The 20,872-nt window shown below is 41.8% G+C and overlaps 17 non-coding genes across 17 annotated transcripts; all 17 read right to left on the reverse strand.

Moving 5' to 3' along the window:
• Positions 1 to 907: 907 nt before the first annotated feature.
• Positions 908 to 980, reverse strand: TRNAV-CAC (transfer RNA valine (anticodon CAC)). The gene has a single exon. It is a non-coding gene; the product is annotated as a tRNA-Val (tRNA).
• Positions 981 to 1,252: 272 nt separating this feature from the next.
• Positions 1,253 to 1,324, reverse strand: TRNAP-UGG (transfer RNA proline (anticodon UGG)). The gene has a single exon. It is a non-coding gene; the product is annotated as a tRNA-Pro (tRNA).
• Positions 1,325 to 3,294: 1,970 nt separating this feature from the next.
• Positions 3,295 to 3,367, reverse strand: TRNAV-CAC (transfer RNA valine (anticodon CAC)). Its single transcript has one exon. It is a non-coding gene; the product is annotated as a tRNA-Val (tRNA).
• Positions 3,368 to 3,639: 272 nt separating this feature from the next.
• On the reverse strand, positions 3,640 to 3,711 carry TRNAP-UGG (transfer RNA proline (anticodon UGG)). Its single transcript has one exon. It is a non-coding gene; the product is annotated as a tRNA-Pro (tRNA).
• A 1,970-nt stretch (positions 3,712 to 5,681) lies between these two features.
• TRNAV-CAC (transfer RNA valine (anticodon CAC)) lies at positions 5,682 to 5,754 on the reverse strand. Its single transcript has one exon. It is a non-coding gene; the product is annotated as a tRNA-Val (tRNA).
• Positions 5,755 to 6,026: 272 nt separating this feature from the next.
• TRNAP-UGG (transfer RNA proline (anticodon UGG)) lies at positions 6,027 to 6,098 on the reverse strand. Its single transcript has one exon. It is a non-coding gene; the product is annotated as a tRNA-Pro (tRNA).
• A 1,970-nt stretch (positions 6,099 to 8,068) lies between these two features.
• On the reverse strand, positions 8,069 to 8,141 carry TRNAV-CAC (transfer RNA valine (anticodon CAC)). Its single transcript has one exon. It is a non-coding gene; the product is annotated as a tRNA-Val (tRNA).
• A 2,314-nt stretch (positions 8,142 to 10,455) lies between these two features.
• Positions 10,456 to 10,528, reverse strand: TRNAV-CAC (transfer RNA valine (anticodon CAC)). The gene has a single exon. It is a non-coding gene; the product is annotated as a tRNA-Val (tRNA).
• Positions 10,529 to 10,800: 272 nt separating this feature from the next.
• Positions 10,801 to 10,872, reverse strand: TRNAP-UGG (transfer RNA proline (anticodon UGG)). The gene has a single exon. It is a non-coding gene; the product is annotated as a tRNA-Pro (tRNA).
• A 1,970-nt stretch (positions 10,873 to 12,842) lies between these two features.
• Positions 12,843 to 12,915, reverse strand: TRNAV-CAC (transfer RNA valine (anticodon CAC)). The gene has a single exon. It is a non-coding gene; the product is annotated as a tRNA-Val (tRNA).
• A 272-nt stretch (positions 12,916 to 13,187) lies between these two features.
• On the reverse strand, positions 13,188 to 13,259 carry TRNAP-UGG (transfer RNA proline (anticodon UGG)). Its single transcript has one exon. It is a non-coding gene; the product is annotated as a tRNA-Pro (tRNA).
• Positions 13,260 to 15,229: 1,970 nt separating this feature from the next.
• On the reverse strand, positions 15,230 to 15,302 carry TRNAV-CAC (transfer RNA valine (anticodon CAC)). Its single transcript has one exon. It is a non-coding gene; the product is annotated as a tRNA-Val (tRNA).
• Positions 15,303 to 15,574: 272 nt separating this feature from the next.
• On the reverse strand, positions 15,575 to 15,646 carry TRNAP-UGG (transfer RNA proline (anticodon UGG)). Its single transcript has one exon. It is a non-coding gene; the product is annotated as a tRNA-Pro (tRNA).
• Positions 15,647 to 17,616: 1,970 nt separating this feature from the next.
• On the reverse strand, positions 17,617 to 17,689 carry TRNAV-CAC (transfer RNA valine (anticodon CAC)). The gene has a single exon. It is a non-coding gene; the product is annotated as a tRNA-Val (tRNA).
• A 272-nt stretch (positions 17,690 to 17,961) lies between these two features.
• On the reverse strand, positions 17,962 to 18,033 carry TRNAP-UGG (transfer RNA proline (anticodon UGG)). Its single transcript has one exon. It is a non-coding gene; the product is annotated as a tRNA-Pro (tRNA).
• A 1,970-nt stretch (positions 18,034 to 20,003) lies between these two features.
• On the reverse strand, positions 20,004 to 20,076 carry TRNAV-CAC (transfer RNA valine (anticodon CAC)). Its single transcript has one exon. It is a non-coding gene; the product is annotated as a tRNA-Val (tRNA).
• Positions 20,077 to 20,348: 272 nt separating this feature from the next.
• TRNAP-UGG (transfer RNA proline (anticodon UGG)) lies at positions 20,349 to 20,420 on the reverse strand. Its single transcript has one exon. It is a non-coding gene; the product is annotated as a tRNA-Pro (tRNA).
• Positions 20,421 to 20,872: the final 452 nt, after the last annotated feature.

Consider the following 20,872-nt stretch of genomic DNA (forward strand, 5'->3'; position numbering starts at 1 on the left):
GAAATAAAGTCTGTTTATATTGACGCTCTCTCTCTCCCTATATATACATACATGCGTACACACACACACACAGGTATGTCATGCATTTCTTCAGATTTGTTTCAACCATTTACCATTTATTGGAGAATCCCTACTTTTCAAGTGACTGCAAATGAAGTCATCTCTGGCACTTTTTGTGCAAAGTAAGAGACGCACATGACACCTTTTTATAAAAGTCATCGGTTTCTTTGTTACTGTGTACTTTCAAAGCATGGGGCTTTCACACGTCAGGTAAACCTGATTACCACTACACAACAAAAGCAGATGCAGCTTTCTTATCTATGTCGTGATAGAACAGTTGTGAATTGAGTAGAAGAAGGGCCCTGATGTGATACTTATTACATGCAGCCTGTAAGATAGTCAAACATGCAGGCTAGGAAGGAAGATGCAAATATCAATGTATTAGAAAAACACCTAAAGGCGAGTGATATGCTTTCATTCATGCATGGCTAGGAAAAATCGCCATACTGTTGCAAACATTCTTACACCACCAACTGGAAATAAATGATTCTGACATTAAACGTAAAGGTGACAATGCATTTGTATCATCACCTTGAGAAGGATCATCTTGGAATTGAGCCGAGGGCCTCTGCACTCAAAGCCAGAAACACTCCACTAAAATAAGATTCCTGTTGGTGCCAACAATTCTCCATGTTAATGCTTGTTCTAGGTGAGCAGTGAACCGATTGCAGGGCTCTTTTGAAAGCAAGGTCTGAGAACCAACAGATACATCCACACGCCGATTACTTTAGTGTTTTGAGAGAATTCCCTTTCTTGGAACGAGATTGCATGAAATAATCTTCAGGGCTTGGACAATTCCATGGCAAAACGGCACCTATCAACATTGTAGCCAACACAATATAACAACTGTTTCTGCCCGGTTTCGAACCGGGGACCTTTCGCGTGTGAGGCGAACGTGATAACCACTACACTACAGAAACAGATACCTACAGTTGATTTTTCTGTAATGAAACTGCTCCGAACTGGCTATTCCATGGGCCTCTGGCTTTAGATTTCTTTCATGCAACCTGCCCGACATCCCTAGCTGAACGCTCGTACATGCCATGCAAGACCAGATGTTTGGTATTAGCTCAGACTGGGCAGGGCTGAAGCATGAGACTCTAGCAAAGAATTATCCACTACTGCAAAGAAAAAATTGATGTTGGTTTTGAAACGCAAACTTCAAAACAACTTGAAAAGAGTACCAAGAAAAGGGCTCGTCCGGGATTTGAACCCGGGACCTCTCGCACCCAAAGCGAGAATCATACCCCTAGACCAACGAGCCCTCAAAATCCTCTTACCTCTCAAAAGCTAATACCGGCTCTAAGCCCGCAATGAAGATCATGCTGGTATCTTTATGATGCTTGGTCTGTGAAAACGCATGAAAGTCAGTCTCAACTTACCCTTTCTCAAACGATAGCACTATCATTTACAAGTGTCTCCTTTTATTCCGTCCCAGCTTTGGACACGTCTTACAGGAAGTCAGCCCTTATTTATATATTTCTGCAGTGGCTGAAGCTTAATGAGAAAGAGTAACAAGTTGTTCATAACAACATAAGAAACACATTGTGCATTTTCTCTCAAATACTCCTTCACTTTGTGCCAAAAGAAATACCAAGGTGAATACCTAGGCCACAGATTCAAGCTAAAGATCTTCCTGGTGAAGGCAAGGCGCAATAAAAACTGCATATCGCTGGACTAAAGCATTCCTTGCATAGCCTCTAACATCATAACATAACTGAGCTGCTAGCAGCAAGCTAACCAATACCTTTCTGAAATGAGAATGACATGTGCTTATCTGCTCAATCAGTGCTCAATCAGGCGAGATTTAGAAAAGGTGGAAAGGGTCCAAGTGGATGCCCCTTCCTTTTTAGGGTGGGTCCTGCTGACTATCATAGGATTGCTTGTAAAAGTGGTCAGGGTCAGAGGAAAAGCTGCCAACACTTCTTAGCGTTCTCTATAGATGCAGCCATTTTCTGTGACTGTAATTTCGGCCTTTTCCCAGAAGTCTCTATTCTGCCTATGCAAATTAACAAAAGCAGTGCTTATTCCTCACTTGCTCAAAGGTCCTTCCTGTCCAGAAAGCTCTGATTAAGCATGCTTATTTTCTTTTTCTGGGATATTTTAAATTGTTTCGCTGTCCAGTCTGTGGCAGTAGAAAGCTGCTTATGATGCCAGGTTTTGATGAATCCCCAAGGTACAAGTACAGAGGAATATATCAGTCTCTAGGATATGGAACTTTTAGCTAACACATCACAATATGTGATGCTTGCCAAGAAAACACTACATTCTGGAGCGCTGATGATCAGAACATTCTGCTCCTGAAGGATAGAAAAGACAGCTTGATTGAAATAAAGTCTGTTTATATTGACGCTCTCTCTCTCCCTATATATACATACATGCGTACACACACACACACAGGTATGTCATGCATTTCTTCAGATTTGTTTCAACCATTTACCATTTATTGGAGAATCCCTACTTTTCAAGTGACTGCAAATGAAGTCATCTCTGGCACTTTTTGTGCAAAGTAAGAGACGCACATGACACCTTTTTATAAAAGTCATCGGTTTCTTTGTTACTGTGTACTTTCAAAGCATGGGGCTTTCACACGTCAGGTAAACCTGATTACCACTACACAACAAAAGCAGATGCAGCTTTCTTATCTATGTCGTGATAGAACAGTTGTGAATTGAGTAGAAGAAGGGCCCTGATGTGATACTTATTACATGCAGCCTGTAAGATAGTCAAACATGCAGGCTAGGAAGGAAGATGCAAATATCAATGTATTAGAAAAACACCTAAAGGCGAGTGATATGCTTTCATTCATGCATGGCTAGGAAAAATCGCCATACTGTTGCAAACATTCTTACACCACCAACTGGAAATAAATGATTCTGACATTAAACGTAAAGGTGACAATGCATTTGTATCATCACCTTGAGAAGGATCATCTTGGAATTGAGCCGAGGGCCTCTGCACTCAAAGCCAGAAACACTCCACTAAAATAAGATTCCTGTTGGTGCCAACAATTCTCCATGTTAATGCTTGTTCTAGGTGAGCAGTGAACCGATTGCAGGGCTCTTTTGAAAGCAAGGTCTGAGAACCAACAGATACATCCACACGCCGATTACTTTAGTGTTTTGAGAGAATTCCCTTTCTTGGAACGAGATTGCATGAAATAATCTTCAGGGCTTGGACAATTCCATGGCAAAACGGCACCTATCAACATTGTAGCCAACACAATATAACAACTGTTTCTGCCCGGTTTCGAACCGGGGACCTTTCGCGTGTGAGGCGAACGTGATAACCACTACACTACAGAAACAGATACCTACAGTTGATTTTTCTGTAATGAAACTGCTCCGAACTGGCTATTCCATGGGCCTCTGGCTTTAGATTTCTTTCATGCAACCTGCCCGACATCCCTAGCTGAACGCTCGTACATGCCATGCAAGACCAGATGTTTGGTATTAGCTCAGACTGGGCAGGGCTGAAGCATGAGACTCTAGCAAAGAATTATCCACTACTGCAAAGAAAAAATTGATGTTGGTTTTGAAACGCAAACTTCAAAACAACTTGAAAAGAGTACCAAGAAAAGGGCTCGTCCGGGATTTGAACCCGGGACCTCTCGCACCCAAAGCGAGAATCATACCCCTAGACCAACGAGCCCTCAAAATCCTCTTACCTCTCAAAAGCTAATACCGGCTCTAAGCCCGCAATGAAGATCATGCTGGTATCTTTATGATGCTTGGTCTGTGAAAACGCATGAAAGTCAGTCTCAACTTACCCTTTCTCAAACGATAGCACTATCATTTACAAGTGTCTCCTTTTATTCCGTCCCAGCTTTGGACACGTCTTACAGGAAGTCAGCCCTTATTTATATATTTCTGCAGTGGCTGAAGCTTAATGAGAAAGAGTAACAAGTTGTTCATAACAACATAAGAAACACATTGTGCATTTTCTCTCAAATACTCCTTCACTTTGTGCCAAAAGAAATACCAAGGTGAATACCTAGGCCACAGATTCAAGCTAAAGATCTTCCTGGTGAAGGCAAGGCGCAATAAAAACTGCATATCGCTGGACTAAAGCATTCCTTGCATAGCCTCTAACATCATAACATAACTGAGCTGCTAGCAGCAAGCTAACCAATACCTTTCTGAAATGAGAATGACATGTGCTTATCTGCTCAATCAGTGCTCAATCAGGCGAGATTTAGAAAAGGTGGAAAGGGTCCAAGTGGATGCCCCTTCCTTTTTAGGGTGGGTCCTGCTGACTATCATAGGATTGCTTGTAAAAGTGGTCAGGGTCAGAGGAAAAGCTGCCAACACTTCTTAGCGTTCTCTATAGATGCAGCCATTTTCTGTGACTGTAATTTCGGCCTTTTCCCAGAAGTCTCTATTCTGCCTATGCAAATTAACAAAAGCAGTGCTTATTCCTCACTTGCTCAAAGGTCCTTCCTGTCCAGAAAGCTCTGATTAAGCATGCTTATTTTCTTTTTCTGGGATATTTTAAATTGTTTCGCTGTCCAGTCTGTGGCAGTAGAAAGCTGCTTATGATGCCAGGTTTTGATGAATCCCCAAGGTACAAGTACAGAGGAATATATCAGTCTCTAGGATATGGAACTTTTAGCTAACACATCACAATATGTGATGCTTGCCAAGAAAACACTACATTCTGGAGCGCTGATGATCAGAACATTCTGCTCCTGAAGGATAGAAAAGACAGCTTGATTGAAATAAAGTCTGTTTATATTGACGCTCTCTCTCTCCCTATATATACATACATGCGTACACACACACACACAGGTATGTCATGCATTTCTTCAGATTTGTTTCAACCATTTACCATTTATTGGAGAATCCCTACTTTTCAAGTGACTGCAAATGAAGTCATCTCTGGCACTTTTTGTGCAAAGTAAGAGACGCACATGACACCTTTTTATAAAAGTCATCGGTTTCTTTGTTACTGTGTACTTTCAAAGCATGGGGCTTTCACACGTCAGGTAAACCTGATTACCACTACACAACAAAAGCAGATGCAGCTTTCTTATCTATGTCGTGATAGAACAGTTGTGAATTGAGTAGAAGAAGGGCCCTGATGTGATACTTATTACATGCAGCCTGTAAGATAGTCAAACATGCAGGCTAGGAAGGAAGATGCAAATATCAATGTATTAGAAAAACACCTAAAGGCGAGTGATATGCTTTCATTCATGCATGGCTAGGAAAAATCGCCATACTGTTGCAAACATTCTTACACCACCAACTGGAAATAAATGATTCTGACATTAAACGTAAAGGTGACAATGCATTTGTATCATCACCTTGAGAAGGATCATCTTGGAATTGAGCCGAGGGCCTCTGCACTCAAAGCCAGAAACACTCCACTAAAATAAGATTCCTGTTGGTGCCAACAATTCTCCATGTTAATGCTTGTTCTAGGTGAGCAGTGAACCGATTGCAGGGCTCTTTTGAAAGCAAGGTCTGAGAACCAACAGATACATCCACACGCCGATTACTTTAGTGTTTTGAGAGAATTCCCTTTCTTGGAACGAGATTGCATGAAATAATCTTCAGGGCTTGGACAATTCCATGGCAAAACGGCACCTATCAACATTGTAGCCAACACAATATAACAACTGTTTCTGCCCGGTTTCGAACCGGGGACCTTTCGCGTGTGAGGCGAACGTGATAACCACTACACTACAGAAACAGATACCTACAGTTGATTTTTCTGTAATGAAACTGCTCCGAACTGGCTATTCCATGGGCCTCTGGCTTTAGATTTCTTTCATGCAACCTGCCCGACATCCCTAGCTGAACGCTCGTACATGCCATGCAAGACCAGATGTTTGGTATTAGCTCAGACTGGGCAGGGCTGAAGCATGAGACTCTAGCAAAGAATTATCCACTACTGCAAAGAAAAAATTGATGTTGGTTTTGAAACGCAAACTTCAAAACAACTTGAAAAGAGTACCAAGAAAAGGGCTCGTCCGGGATTTGAACCCGGGACCTCTCGCACCCAAAGCGAGAATCATACCCCTAGACCAACGAGCCCTCAAAATCCTCTTACCTCTCAAAAGCTAATACCGGCTCTAAGCCCGCAATGAAGATCATGCTGGTATCTTTATGATGCTTGGTCTGTGAATACGCATGAAAGTCAGTCTCAACTTACCCTTTCTCAAACGATAGCACTATCATTTACAAGTGTCTCCTTTTATTCCGTCCCAGCTTTGGACACGTCTTACAGGAAGTCAGCCCTTATTTATATATTTCTTCAGTGGCTGAAGCTTAATGAGAAAGAGTAACAAGTTGTTCATAACAACATAAGAAACACATTGTGCATTTTCTCTTAAATACTCCTTCACTTTGTGCCAAAAGAAATACCAAGGTGAATACCTAGGCCACAGATTCAAGCTAAAGATCTTCCTTCTGAATGCAAGGCGCAATAAAAACTGCATATCGCTGGACTAAAGCATTCCTTGCATAGCCTCTAACATCATAACATAACTGAGCTGCTAGCAGCAAGCTAACCAATACCTTTCTGAAATGAGAATGACATGTGCTTATCTGCTCAATCAGTGCTCAATCAGGCGAGATTTAGAAAAGGTGGAAAGGGTCCAAGTGGATGCCCCTTCCTTTTTAGGGTGGGTCCTGCTGACTATCATAGGATTGCTTGTAAAAGTGGTCAGGGTCAGAGGAAAAGCTGCCAACACTTCTTAGCGTTCTCTATAGATGCAGCCATTTTCTGTGACTGTAATTTCGGCCTTTTCCCAGAAGTCTCTATTCTGCCTATGCAAATTAACAAAAGCAGTGCTTATTCCTCACTTGCTCAAAGGTCCTTCCTGTCCAGAAAGCTCTGATTAAGCATGCTTATTTTCTTTTTCTGGGATATTTTAAATTGTTTCGCTGTCCAGTCTGTGGCAGTAGAAAGCTGCTTATGATGCCAGGTTTTGATGAATCCCCAAGGTACAAGTACAGAGGAATATATCAGTCTCTAGGATATGGAACTTTTAGCTAACACATCACAATATGTGATGCTTGCCAAGAAAACACTACATTCTGGAGCGCTGATGATCAGAACATTCTGCTCCTGAAGGATAGAAAAGACAGCTTGATTGAAATAAAGTCTGTTTATATTGACGCTCTCTCTCTCCCTATATATACATACATGCGTACACACACACACACAGGTATGTCATGCATTTCTTCAGATTTGTTTCAACCATTTACCATTTATTGGAGAATCCCTACTTTTCAAGTGACTGCAAATGAAGTCATCTCTGGCACTTTTTGTGCAAAGTAAGAGACGCACATGACACCTTTTTATAAAAGTCATCGGTTTCTTTGTTACTGTGTACTTTCAAAGCATGGGGCTTTCACACGTCAGGTAAACCTGATTACCACTACACAACAAAAGCAGATGCAGCTTTCTTATCTATGTCGTGATAGAACAGTTGTGAATTGAGTAGAAGAAGGGCCCTGATGTGATACTTATTACATGCAGCCTGTAAGATAGTCAAACATGCAGGCTAGGAAGGAAGATGCAAATATCAATGTATTAGAAAAACACCTAAAGGCGAGTGATATGCTTTCATTCATGCATGGCTAGGAAAAATCGCCATACTGTTGCAAACATTCTTACACCACCAACTGGAAATAAATGATTCTGACATTAAACGTAAAGGTGACAATGCATTTGTATCATCACCTTGAGAAGGATCATCTTGGAATTGAGCCGAGGGCCTCTGCACTCAAAGCCAGAAACACTCCACTAAAATAAGATTCCTGTTGGTGCCAACAATTCTCCATGTTAATGCTTGTTCTAGGTGAGCAGTGAACCGATTGCAGGGCTCTTTTGAAAGCAAGGTCTGAGAACCAACAGATACATCCACACGCCGATTACTTTAGTGTTTTGAGAGAATTCCCTTTCTTGGAACGAGATTGCATGAAATAATCTTCAGGGCTTGGACAATTCCATGGCAAAACGGCACCTATCAACATTGTAGCCAACACAATATAACAACTGTTTCTGCCCGGTTTCGAACCGGGGACCTTTCGCGTGTGAGGCGAACGTGATAACCACTACACTACAGAAACAGATACCTACAGTTGATTTTTCTGTAATGAAACTGCTCCGAACTGGCTATTCCATGGGCCTCTGGCTTTAGATTTCTTTCATGCAACCTGCCCGACATCCCTAGCTGAACGCTCGTACATGCCATGCAAGACCAGATGTTTGGTATTAGCTCAGACTGGGCAGGGCTGAAGCATGAGACTCTAGCAAAGAATTATCCACTACTGCAAAGAAAAAATTGATGTTGGTTTTGAAACGCAAACTTCAAAACAACTTGAAAAGAGTACCAAGAAAAGGGCTCGTCCGGGATTTGAACCTGGGACCTCTCGCACCCAAAGCGAGAATCATACCCCTAGACCAACGAGCCCTCAAAATCCTCTTACCTCTCAAAAGCTAATACCGGCTCTAAGCCCGCAATGAAGATCATGCTGGTATCTTTATGATGCTTGGTCTGTGAAAACGCATGAAAGTCAGTCTCAACTTACCCTTTCTCAAACGATAGCACTATCATTTACAAGTGTCTCCTTTTATTCCGTCCCAGCTTTGGACACGTCTTACAGGAAGTCAGCCCTTATTTATATATTTCTGCAGTGGCTGAAGCTTAATGAGAAAGAGTAACAAGTTGTTCATAACAACATAAGAAACACATTGTGCATTTTCTCTCAAATACTCCTTCACTTTGTGCCAAAAGAAATACCAAGGTGAATACCTAGGCCACAGATTCAAGCTAAAGATCTTCCTGGTGAAGGCAAGGCGCAATAAAAACTGCATATCGCTGGACTAAAGCATTCCTTGCATAGCCTCTAACATCATAACATAACTGAGCTGCTAGCAGCAAGCTAACCAATACCTTTCTGAAATGAGAATGACATGTGCTTATCTGCTCAATCAGTGCTCAATCAGGCGAGATTTAGAAAAGGTGGAAAGGGTCCAAGTGGATGCCCCTTCCTTTTTAGGGTGGGTCCTGCTGACTATCATAGGATTGCTTGTAAAAGTGGTCAGGGTCAGAGGAAAAGCTGCCAACACTTCTTAGCGTTCTCTATAGATGCAGCCATTTTCTGTGACTGTAATTTCGGCCTTTTCCCAGAAGTCTCTATTCTGCCTATGCAAATTAACAAAAGCAGTGCTTATTCCTCACTTGCTCAAAGGTCCTTCCTGTCCAGAAAGCTCTGATTAAGCATGCTTATTTTCTTTTTCTGGGATATTTTAAATTGTTTCGCTGTCCAGTCTGTGGCAGTAGAAAGCTGCTTATGATGCCAGGTTTTGATGAATCCCCAAGGTACAAGTACAGAGGAATATATCAGTCTCTAGGATATGGAACTTTTAGCTAACACATCACAATATGTGATGCTTGCCAAGAAAACACTACATTCTGGAGCGCTGATGATCAGAACATTCTGCTCCTGAAGGATAGAAAAGACAGCTTGATTGAAATAAAGTCTGTTTATATTGACGCTCTCTCTCTCCCTATATATACATACATGCGTACACACACACACACAGGTATGTCATGCATTTCTTCAGATTTGTTTCAACCATTTACCATTTATTGGAGAATCCCTACTTTTCAAGTGACTGCAAATGAAGTCATCTCTGGCACTTTTTGTGCAAAGTAAGAGACGCACATGACACCTTTTTATAAAAGTCATCGGTTTCTTTGTTACTGTGTACTTTCAAAGCATGGGGCTTTCACACGTCAGGTAAACCTGATTACCACTACACAACAAAAGCAGATGCAGCTTTCTTATCTATGTCGTGATAGAACAGTTGTGAATTGAGTAGAAGAAGGGCCCTGATGTGATACTTATTACATGCAGCCTGTAAGATAGTCAAACATGCAGGCTAGGAAGGAAGATGCAAATATCAATGTATTAGAAAAACACCTAAAGGCGAGTGATATGCTTTCATTCATGCATGGCTAGGAAAAATCGCCATACTGTTGCAAACATTCTTACACCACCAACTGGAAATAAATGATTCTGACATTAAACGTAAAGGTGACAATGCATTTGTATCATCACCTTGAGAAGGATCATCTTGGAATTGAGCCGAGGGCCTCTGCACTCAAAGCCAGAAACACTCCACTAAAATAAGATTCCTGTTGGTGCCAACAATTCTCCATGTTAATGCTTGTTCTAGGTGAGCAGTGAACCGATTGCAGGGCTCTTTTGAAAGCAAGGTCTGAGAACCAACAGATACATCCACACGCCGATTACTTTAGTGTTTTGAGAGAATTCCCTTTCTTGGAACGAGATTGCATGAAATAATCTTCAGGGCTTGGACAATTCCATGGCAAAACGGCACCTATCAACATTGTAGCCAACACAATATAACAACTGTTTCTGCCCGGTTTCGAACCGGGGACCTTTCGCGTGTGAGGCGAACGTGATAACCACTACACTACAGAAACAGATACCTACAGTTGATTTTTCTGTAATGAAACTGCTCCGAACTGGCTATTCCATGGGCCTCTGGCTTTAGATTTCTTTCATGCAACCTGCCCGACATCCCTAGCTGAACGCTCGTACATGCCATGCAAGACCAGATGTTTGGTATTAGCTCAGACTGGGCAGGGCTGAAGCATGAGACTCTAGCAAAGAATTATCCACTACTGCAAAGAAAAAATTGATGTTGGTTTTGAAACGCAAACTTCAAAACAACTTGAAAAGAGTACCAAGAAAAGGGCTCGTCCGGGATTTGAACCCGGGACCTCTCGCACCCAAAGCGAGAATCATACCCCTAGACCAACGAGCCCTCAAAATCCTCTTACCTCTCAAAAGCTAATACCGGCTCTAAGCCCGCAATGAAGATCATGCTGGTATCTTTATGATGCTTGGTCTGTGAAAACGCATGAAAGTCAGTCTCAACTTACCCTTTCTCAAACGATAGCACTATCATTTACAAGTGTCTCCTTTTATTCCGTCCCAGCTTTGGACACGTCTTACAGGAAGTCAGCCCTTATTTATATATTTCTGCAGTGGCTGAAGCTTAATGAGAAAGAGTAACAAGTTGTTCATAACAACATAAGAAACACATTGTGCATTTTCTCTCAAATACTCCTTCACTTTGTGCCAAAAGAAATACCAAGGTGAATACCTAGGCCACAGATTCAAGCTAAAGATCTTCCTGGTGAAGGCAAGGCGCAATAAAAACTGCATATCGCTGGACTAAAGCATTCCTTGCATAGCCTCTAACATCATAACATAACTGAGCTGCTAGCAGCAAGCTAACCAATACCTTTCTGAAATGAGAATGACATGTGCTTATCTGCTCAATCAGTGCTCAATCAGGCGAGATTTAGAAAAGGTGGAAAGGGTCCAAGTGGATGCCCCTTCCTTTTTAGGGTGGGTCCTGCTGACTATCATAGGATTGCTTGTAAAAGTGGTCAGGGTCAGAGGAAAAGCTGCCAACACTTCTTAGCGTTCTCTATAGATGCAGCCATTTTCTGTGACTGTAATTTCGGCCTTTTCCCAGAAGTCTCTATTCTGCCTATGCAAATTAACAAAAGCAGTGCTTATTCCTCACTTGCTCAAAGGTCCTTCCTGTCCAGAAAGCTCTGATTAAGCATGCTTATTTTCTTTTTCTGGGATATTTTAAATTGTTTCGCTGTCCAGTCTGTGGCAGTAGAAAGCTGCTTATGATGCCAGGTTTTGATGAATCCCCAAGGTACAAGTACAGAGGAATATATCAGTCTCTAGGATATGGAACTTTTAGCTAACACATCACAATATGTGATGCTTGCCAAGAAAACACTACATTCTGGAGCGCTGATGATCAGAACATTCTGCTCCTGAAGGATAGAAAAGACAGCTTGATTGAAATAAAGTCTGTTTATATTGACGCTCTCTCTCTCCCTATATATACATACATGCGTACACACACACACACAGGTATGTCATGCATTTCTTCAGATTTGTTTCAACCATTTACCATTTATTGGAGAATCCCTACTTTTCAAGTGACTGCAAATGAAGTCATCTCTGGCACTTTTTGTGCAAAGTAAGAGACGCACATGACACCTTTTTATAAAAGTCATCGGTTTCTTTGTTACTGTGTACTTTCAAAGCATGGGGCTTTCACACGTCAGGTAAACCTGATTACCACTACACAACAAAAGCAGATGCAGCTTTCTTATCTATGTCGTGATAGAACAGTTGTGAATTGAGTAGAAGAAGGGCCCTGATGTGATACTTATTACATGCAGCCTGTAAGATAGTCAAACATGCAGGCTAGGAAGGAAGATGCAAATATCAATGTATTAGAAAAACACCTAAAGGCGAGTGATATGCTTTCATTCATGCATGGCTAGGAAAAATCGCCATACTGTTGCAAACATTCTTACACCACCAACTGGAAATAAATGATTCTGACATTAAACGTAAAGGTGACAATGCATTTGTATCATCACCTTGAGAAGGATCATCTTGGAATTGAGCCGAGGGCCTCTGCACTCAAAGCCAGAAACACTCCACTAAAATAAGATTCCTGTTGGTGCCAACAATTCTCCATGTTAATGCTTGTTCTAGGTGAGCAGTGAACCGATTGCAGGGCTCTTTTGAAAGCAAGGTCTGAGAACCAACAGATACATCCACACGCCGATTACTTTAGTGTTTTGAGAGAATTCCCTTTCTTGGAACGAGATTGCATGAAATAATCTTCAGGGCTTGGACAATTCCATGGCAAAACGGCACCTATCAACATTGTAGCCAACACAATATAACAACTGTTTCTGCCCGGTTTCGAACCGGGGACCTTTCGCGTGTGAGGCGAACGTGATAACCACTACACTACAGAAACAGATACCTACAGTTGATTTTTCTGTAATGAAACTGCTCCGAACTGGCTATTCCATGGGCCTCTGGCTTTAGATTTCTTTCATGCAACCTGCCCGACATCCCTAGCTGAACGCTCGTACATGCCATGCAAGACCAGATGTTTGGTATTAGCTCAGACTGGGCAGGGCTGAAGCATGAGACTCTAGCAAAGAATTATCCACTACTGCAAAGAAAAAATTGATGTTGGTTTTGAAACGCAAACTTCAAAACAACTTGAAAAGAGTACCAAGAAAAGGGCTCGTCCGGGATTTGAACCCGGGACCTCTCGCACCCAAAGCGAGAATCATACCCCTAGACCAACGAGCCCTCAAAATCCTCTTACCTCTCAAAAGCTAATACCGGCTCTAAGCCCGCAATGAAGATCATGCTGGTATCTTTATGATGCTTGGTCTGTGAATACGCATGAAAGTCAGTCTCAACTTACCCTTTCTCAAACGATAGCACTATCATTTACAAGTGTCTCCTTTTATTCCGTCCCAGCTTTGGACACGTCTTACAGGAAGTCAGCCCTTATTTATATATTTCTTCAGTGGCTGAAGCTTAATGAGAAAGAGTAACAAGTTGTTCATAACAACATAAGAAACACATTGTGCATTTTCTCTTAAATACTCCTTCACTTTGTGCCAAAAGAAATACCAAGGTGAATACCTAGGCCACAGATTCAAGCTAAAGATCTTCCTTCTGAATGCAAGGCGCAATAAAAACTGCATATCGCTGGACTAAAGCATTCCTTGCATAGCCTCTAACATCATAACATAACTGAGCTGCTAGCAGCAAGCTAACCAATACCTTTCTGAAATGAGAATGACATGTGCTTATCTGCTCAATCAGTGCTCAATCAGGCGAGATTTAGAAAAGGTGGAAAGGGTCCAAGTGGATGCCCCTTCCTTTTTAGGGTGGGTCCTGCTGACTATCATAGGATTGCTTGTAAAAGTGGTCAGGGTCAGAGGAAAAGCTGCCAACACTTCTTAGCGTTCTCTATAGATGCAGCCATTTTCTGTGACTGTAATTTCGGCCTTTTCCCAGAAGTCTCTATTCTGCCTATGCAAATTAACAAAAGCAGTGCTTATTCCTCACTTGCTCAAAGGTCCTTCCTGTCCAGAAAGCTCTGATTAAGCATGCTTATTTTCTTTTTCTGGGATATTTTAAATTGTTTCGCTGTCCAGTCTGTGGCAGTAGAAAGCTGCTTATGATGCCAGGTTTTGATGAATCCCCAAGGTACAAGTACAGAGGAATATATCAGTCTCTAGGATATGGAACTTTTAGCTAACACATCACAATATGTGATGCTTGCCAAGAAAACACTACATTCTGGAGCGCTGATGATCAGAACATTCTGCTCCTGAAGGATAGAAAAGACAGCTTGATTGAAATAAAGTCTGTTTATATTGACGCTCTCTCTCTCCCTATATATACATACATGCGTACACACACACACACAGGTATGTCATGCATTTCTTCAGATTTGTTTCAACCATTTACCATTTATTGGAGAATCCCTACTTTTCAAGTGACTGCAAATGAAGTCATCTCTGGCACTTTTTGTGCAAAGTAAGAGACGCACATGACACCTTTTTATAAAAGTCATCGGTTTCTTTGTTACTGTGTACTTTCAAAGCATGGGGCTTTCACACGTCAGGTAAACCTGATTACCACTACACAACAAAAGCAGATGCAGCTTTCTTATCTATGTCGTGATAGAACAGTTGTGAATTGAGTAGAAGAAGGGCCCTGATGTGATACTTATTACATGCAGCCTGTAAGATAGTCAAACATGCAGGCTAGGAAGGAAGATGCAAATATCAATGTATTAGAAAAACACCTAAAGGCGAGTGATATGCTTTCATTCATGCATGGCTAGGAAAAATCGCCATACTGTTGCAAACATTCTTACACCACCAACTGGAAATAAATGATTCTGACATTAAACGTAAAGGTGACAATGCATTTGTATCATCACCTTGAGAAGGATCATCTTGGAATTGAGCCGAGGGCCTCTGCACTCAAAGCCAGAAACACTCCACTAAAATAAGATTCCTGTTGGTGCCAACAATTCTCCATGTTAATGCTTGTTCTAGGTGAGCAGTGAACCGATTGCAGGGCTCTTTTGAAAGCAAGGTCTGAGAACCAACAGATACATCCACACGCCGATTACTTTAGTGTTTTGAGAGAATTCCCTTTCTTGGAACGAGATTGCATGAAATAATCTTCAGGGCTTGGACAATTCCATGGCAAAACGGCACCTATCAACATTGTAGCCAACACAATATAACAACTGTTTCTGCCCGGTTTCGAACCGGGGACCTTTCGCGTGTGAGGCGAACGTGATAACCACTACACTACAGAAACAGATACCTACAGTTGATTTTTCTGTAATGAAACTGCTCCGAACTGGCTATTCCATGGGCCTCTGGCTTTAGATTTCTTTCATGCAACCTGCCCGACATCCCTAGCTGAACGCTCGTACATGCCATGCAAGACCAGATGTTTGGTATTAGCTCAGACTGGGCAGGGCTGAAGCATGAGACTCTAGCAAAGAATTATCCACTACTGCAAAGAAAAAATTGATGTTGGTTTTGAAACGCAAACTTCAAAACAACTTGAAAAGAGTACCAAGAAAAGGGCTCGTCCGGGATTTGAACCCGGGACCTCTCGCACCCAAAGCGAGAATCATACCCCTAGACCAACGAGCCCTCAAAATCCTCTTACCTCTCAAAAGCTAATACCGGCTCTAAGCCCGCAATGAAGATCATGCTGGTATCTTTATGATGCTTGGTCTGTGAAAACGCATGAAAGTCAGTCTCAACTTACCCTTTCTCAAACGATAGCACTATCATTTACAAGTGTCTCCTTTTATTCCGTCCCAGCTTTGGACACGTCTTACAGGAAGTCAGCCCTTATTTATATATTTCTGCAGTGGCTGAAGCTTAATGAGAAAGAGTAACAAGTTGTTCATAACAACATAAGAAACACATTGTGCATTTTCTCTCAAATACTCCTTCACTTTGTGCCAAAAGAAATACCAAGGTGAATACCTAGGCCACAGATTCAAGCTAAAGATCTTCCTGGTGAAGGCAAGGCGCAATAAAAACTGCATATCGCTGGACTAAAGCATTCCTTGCATAGCCTCTAACATCATAACATAACTGAGCTGCTAGCAGCAAGCTAACCAATACCTTTCTGAAATGAGAATGACATGTGCTTATCTGCTCAATCAGTGCTCAATCAGGCGAGATTTAGAAAAGGTGGAAAGGGTCCAAGTGGATGCCCCTTCCTTTTTAGGGTGGGTCCTGCTGACTATCATAGGATTGCTTGTAAAAGTGGTCAGGGTCAGAGGAAAAGCTGCCAACACTTCTTAGCGTTCTCTATAGATGCAGCCATTTTCTGTGACTGTAATTTCGGCCTTTTCCCAGAAGTCTCTATTCTGCCTATGCAAATTAACAAAAGCAGTGCTTATTCCTCACTTGCTCAAAGGTCCTTCCTGTCCAGAAAGCTCTGATTAAGCATGCTTATTTTCTTTTTCTGGGATATTTTAAATTGTTTCGCTGTCCAGTCTGTGGCAGTAGAAAGCTGCTTATGATGCCAGGTTTTGATGAATCCCCAAGGTACAAGTACAGAGGAATATATCAGTCTCTAGGATATGGAACTTTTAGCTAACACATCACAATATGTGATGCTTGCCAAGAAAACACTACATTCTGGAGCGCTGATGATCAGAACATTCTGCTCCTGAAGGATAGAAAAGACAGCTTGATTGAAATAAAGTCTGTTTATATTGACGCTCTCTCTCTCCCTATATATACATACATGCGTACACACACACACACAGGTATGTCATGCATTTCTTCAGATTTGTTTCAACCATTTACCATTTATTGGAGAATCCCTACTTTTCAAGTGACTGCAAATGAAGTCATCTCTGGCACTTTTTGTGCAAAGTAAGAGACGCACATGACACCTTTTTATAAAAGTCATCGGTTTCTTTGTTACTGTGTACTTTCAAAGCATGGGGCTTTCACACGTCAGGTAAACCTGATTACCACTACACAACAAAAGCAGATGCAGCTTTCTTATCTATGTCGTGATAGAACAGTTGTGAATTGAGTAGAAGAAGGGCCCTGATGTGATACTTATTACATGCAGCCTGTAAGATAGTCAAACATGCAGGCTAGGAAGGAAGATGCAAATATCAATGTATTAGAAAAACACCTAAAGGCGAGTGATATGCTTTCATTCATGCATGGCTAGGAAAAATCGCCATACTGTTGCAAACATTCTTACACCACCAACTGGAAATAAATGATTCTGACATTAAACGTAAAGGTGACAATGCATTTGTATCATCACCTTGAGAAGGATCATCTTGGAATTGAGCCGAGGGCCTCTGCACTCAAAGCCAGAAACACTCCACTAAAATAAGATTCCTGTTGGTGCCAACAATTCTCCATGTTAATGCTTGTTCTAGGTGAGCAGTGAACCGATTGCAGGGCTCTTTTGAAAGCAAGGTCTGAGAACCAACAGATACATCCACACGCCGATTACTTTAGTGTTTTGAGAGAATTCCCTTTCTTGGAACGAGATTGCATGAAATAATCTTCAGGGCTTGGACAATTCCATGGCAAAACGGCACCTATCAACATTGTAGCCAACACAATATAACAACTGTTTCTGCCCGGTTTCGAACCGGGGACCTTTCGCGTGTGAGGCGAACGTGATAACCACTACACTACAGAAACAGATACCTACAGTTGATTTTTCTGTAATGAAACTGCTCCGAACTGGCTATTCCATGGGCCTCTGGCTTTAGATTTCTTTCATGCAACCTGCCCGACATCCCTAGCTGAACGCTCGTACATGCCATGCAAGACCAGATGTTTGGTATTAGCTCAGACTGGGCAGGGCTGAAGCATGAGACTCTAGCAAAGAATTATCCACTACTGCAAAGAAAAAATTGATGTTGGTTTTGAAACGCAAACTTCAAAACAACTTGAAAAGAGTACCAAGAAAAGGGCTCGTCCGGGATTTGAACCCGGGACCTCTCGCACCCAAAGCGAGAATCATACCCCTAGACCAACGAGCCCTCAAAATCCTCTTACCTCTCAAAAGCTAATACCGGCTCTAAGCCCGCAATGAAGATCATGCTGGTATCTTTATGATGCTTGGTCTGTGAATACGCATGAAAGTCAGTCTCAACTTACCCTTTCTCAAACGATAGCACTATCATTTACAAGTGTCTCCTTTTATTCCGTCCCAGCTTTGGACACGTCTTACAGGAAGTCAGCCCTTATTTATATATTTCTTCAGTGGCTGAAGCTTAATGAGAAAGAGTAACAAGTTGTTCATAACAACATAAGAAACACATTGTGCATTTTCTCTTAAATACTCCTTCACTTTGTGCCAAAAGAAATACCAAGGTGAATACCTAGGCCACAGATTCAAGCTAAAGATCTTCCTTCTGAATGCAAGGCGCAATAAAAACTGCATATCGCTGGACTAAAGCATTCCTTGCATAGCCTCTAACATCATAACATAACTGAGCTGCTAGCAGCAAGCTAACCAATACCTTTCTGAAATGAGAATGACATGTGCTTATCTGCTCAATCAGTGCTCAATCAGGCGAGATTTAGAAAAGGTGGAAAGGGTCCAAGTGGATGCCCCTTCCTTTTTAGGGTGGGTCCTGCTGACTATCATAGGATTGCTTGTAAAAGTGGTCAGGGTCAGAGGAAAAGCTGCCAACACTTCTTAGCGTTCTCTATAGATGCAGCCATTTTCTGTGACTGTAATTTCGGCCTTTTCCCAGAAGTCTCTATTCTGCCTATGCAAATTAACAAAAGCAGTGCTTATTCCTCACTTGCTCAAAGGTCCTTCCTGTCCAGAAAGCTCTGATTAAGCATGCTTATTTTCTTTTTCTGGGATATTTTAAATTGTTTCGCTGTCCAGTCTGTGGCAGTAGAAAGCTGCTTATGATGCCAGGTTTTGATGAATCCCCAAGGTACAAGTACAGAGGAATATATCAGTCTCTAGGATATGGAACTTTTAGCTAACACATCACAATATGTGATGCTTGCCAAGAAAACACTACATTCTGGAGCGCTGATGATCAGAACATTCTGCTCCTGAAGGATAGAAAAGACAGCTTGATTGAAATAAAGTCTGTTTATATTGACGCTCTCTCTCTCCCTATATATACATACATGCGTACACACACACACACAGGTATGTCATGCATTTCTTCAGATTTGTTTCAACCATTTACCATTTATTGGAGAATCCCTACTTTTCAAGTGACTGCAAATGAAGTCATCTCTGGCACTTTTTGTGCAAAGTAAGAGACGCACATGACACCTTTTTATAAAAGTCATCGGTTTCTTTGTTACTGTGTACTTTCAAAGCATGGGGCTTTCACACGTCAGGTAAACCTGATTACCACTACACAACAAAAGCAGATGCAGCTTTCTTATCTATGTCGTGATAGAACAGTTGTGAATTGAGTAGAAGAAGGGCCCTGATGTGATACTTATTACATGCAGCCTGTAAGATAGTCAAACATGCAGGCTAGGAAGGAAGATGCAAATATCAATGTATTAGAAAAACACCTAAAGGCGAGTGATATGCTTTCATTCATGCATGGCTAGGAAAAATCGCCATACTGTTGCAAACATTCTTACACCACCAACTGGAAATAAATGATTCTGACATTAAACGTAAAGGTGACAATGCATTTGTATCATCACCTTGAGAAGGATCATCTTGGAATTGAGCCGAGGGCCTCTGCACTCAAAGCCAGAAACACTCCACTAAAATAAGATTCCTGTTGGTGCCAACAATTCTCCATGTTAATGCTTGTTCTAGGTGAGCAGTGAACCGATTGCAGGGCTCTTTTGAAAGCAAGGTCTGAGAACCAACAGATACATCCACACGCCGATTACTTTAGTGTTTTGAGAGAATTCCCTTTCTTGGAACGAGATTGCATGAAATAATCTTCAGGGCTTGGACAATTCCATGGCAAAACGGCACCTATCAACATTGTAGCCAACACAATATAACAACTGTTTCTGCCCGGTTTCGAACCGGGGACCTTTCGCGTGTGAGGCGAACGTGATAACCACTACACTACAGAAACAGATACCTACAGTTGATTTTTCTGTAATGAAACTGCTCCGAACTGGCTATTCCATGGGCCTCTGGCTTTAGATTTCTTTCATGCAACCTGCCCGACATCCCTAGCTGAACGCTCGTACATGCCATGCAAGACCAGATGTTTGGTATTAGCTCAGACTGGGCAGGGCTGAAGCATGAGACTCTAGCAAAGAATTATCCACTACTGCAAAGAAAAAATTGATGTTGGTTTTGAAACGCAAACTTCAAAACAACTTGAAAAGAGTACCAAGAAAAGGGCTCGTCCGGGATTTGAACCCGGGACCTCTCGCACCCAAAGCGAGAATCATACCCCTAGACCAACGAGCCCTCAAAATCCTCTTACCTCTCAAAAGCTAATACCGGCTCTAAGCCCGCAATGAAGATCATGCTGGTATCTTTATGATGCTTGGTCTGTGAAAACGCATGAAAGTCAGTCTCAACTTACCCTTTCTCAAACGATAGCACTATCATTTACAAGTGTCTCCTTTTATTCCGTCCCAGCTTTGGACACGTCTTACAGGAAGTCAGCCCTTATTTATATATTTCTGCAGTGGCTGAAGCTTAATGAGAAAGAGTAACAAGTTGTTCATAACAACATAAGAAACACATTGTGCATTTTCTCTCAAATACTCCTTCACTTTGTGCCAAAAGAAATACCAAGGTGAATACCTAGGCCACAGATTCAAGCTAAAGATCTTCCTGGGGAAGGCAAGGCGCAATAAAAACTGCATATCGCTGGACTAAAGCATTCCTTGCATAGCCTCTAACATCATAACATA

Source organism: Triturus cristatus, chromosome 8 (assembly GCF_964204655.1).
Source record: "Triturus cristatus chromosome 8, aTriCri1.1, whole genome shotgun sequence".
In the NCBI taxonomy this organism is placed as follows: domain Eukaryota; kingdom Metazoa; phylum Chordata; class Amphibia; order Caudata; family Salamandridae; genus Triturus; species Triturus cristatus.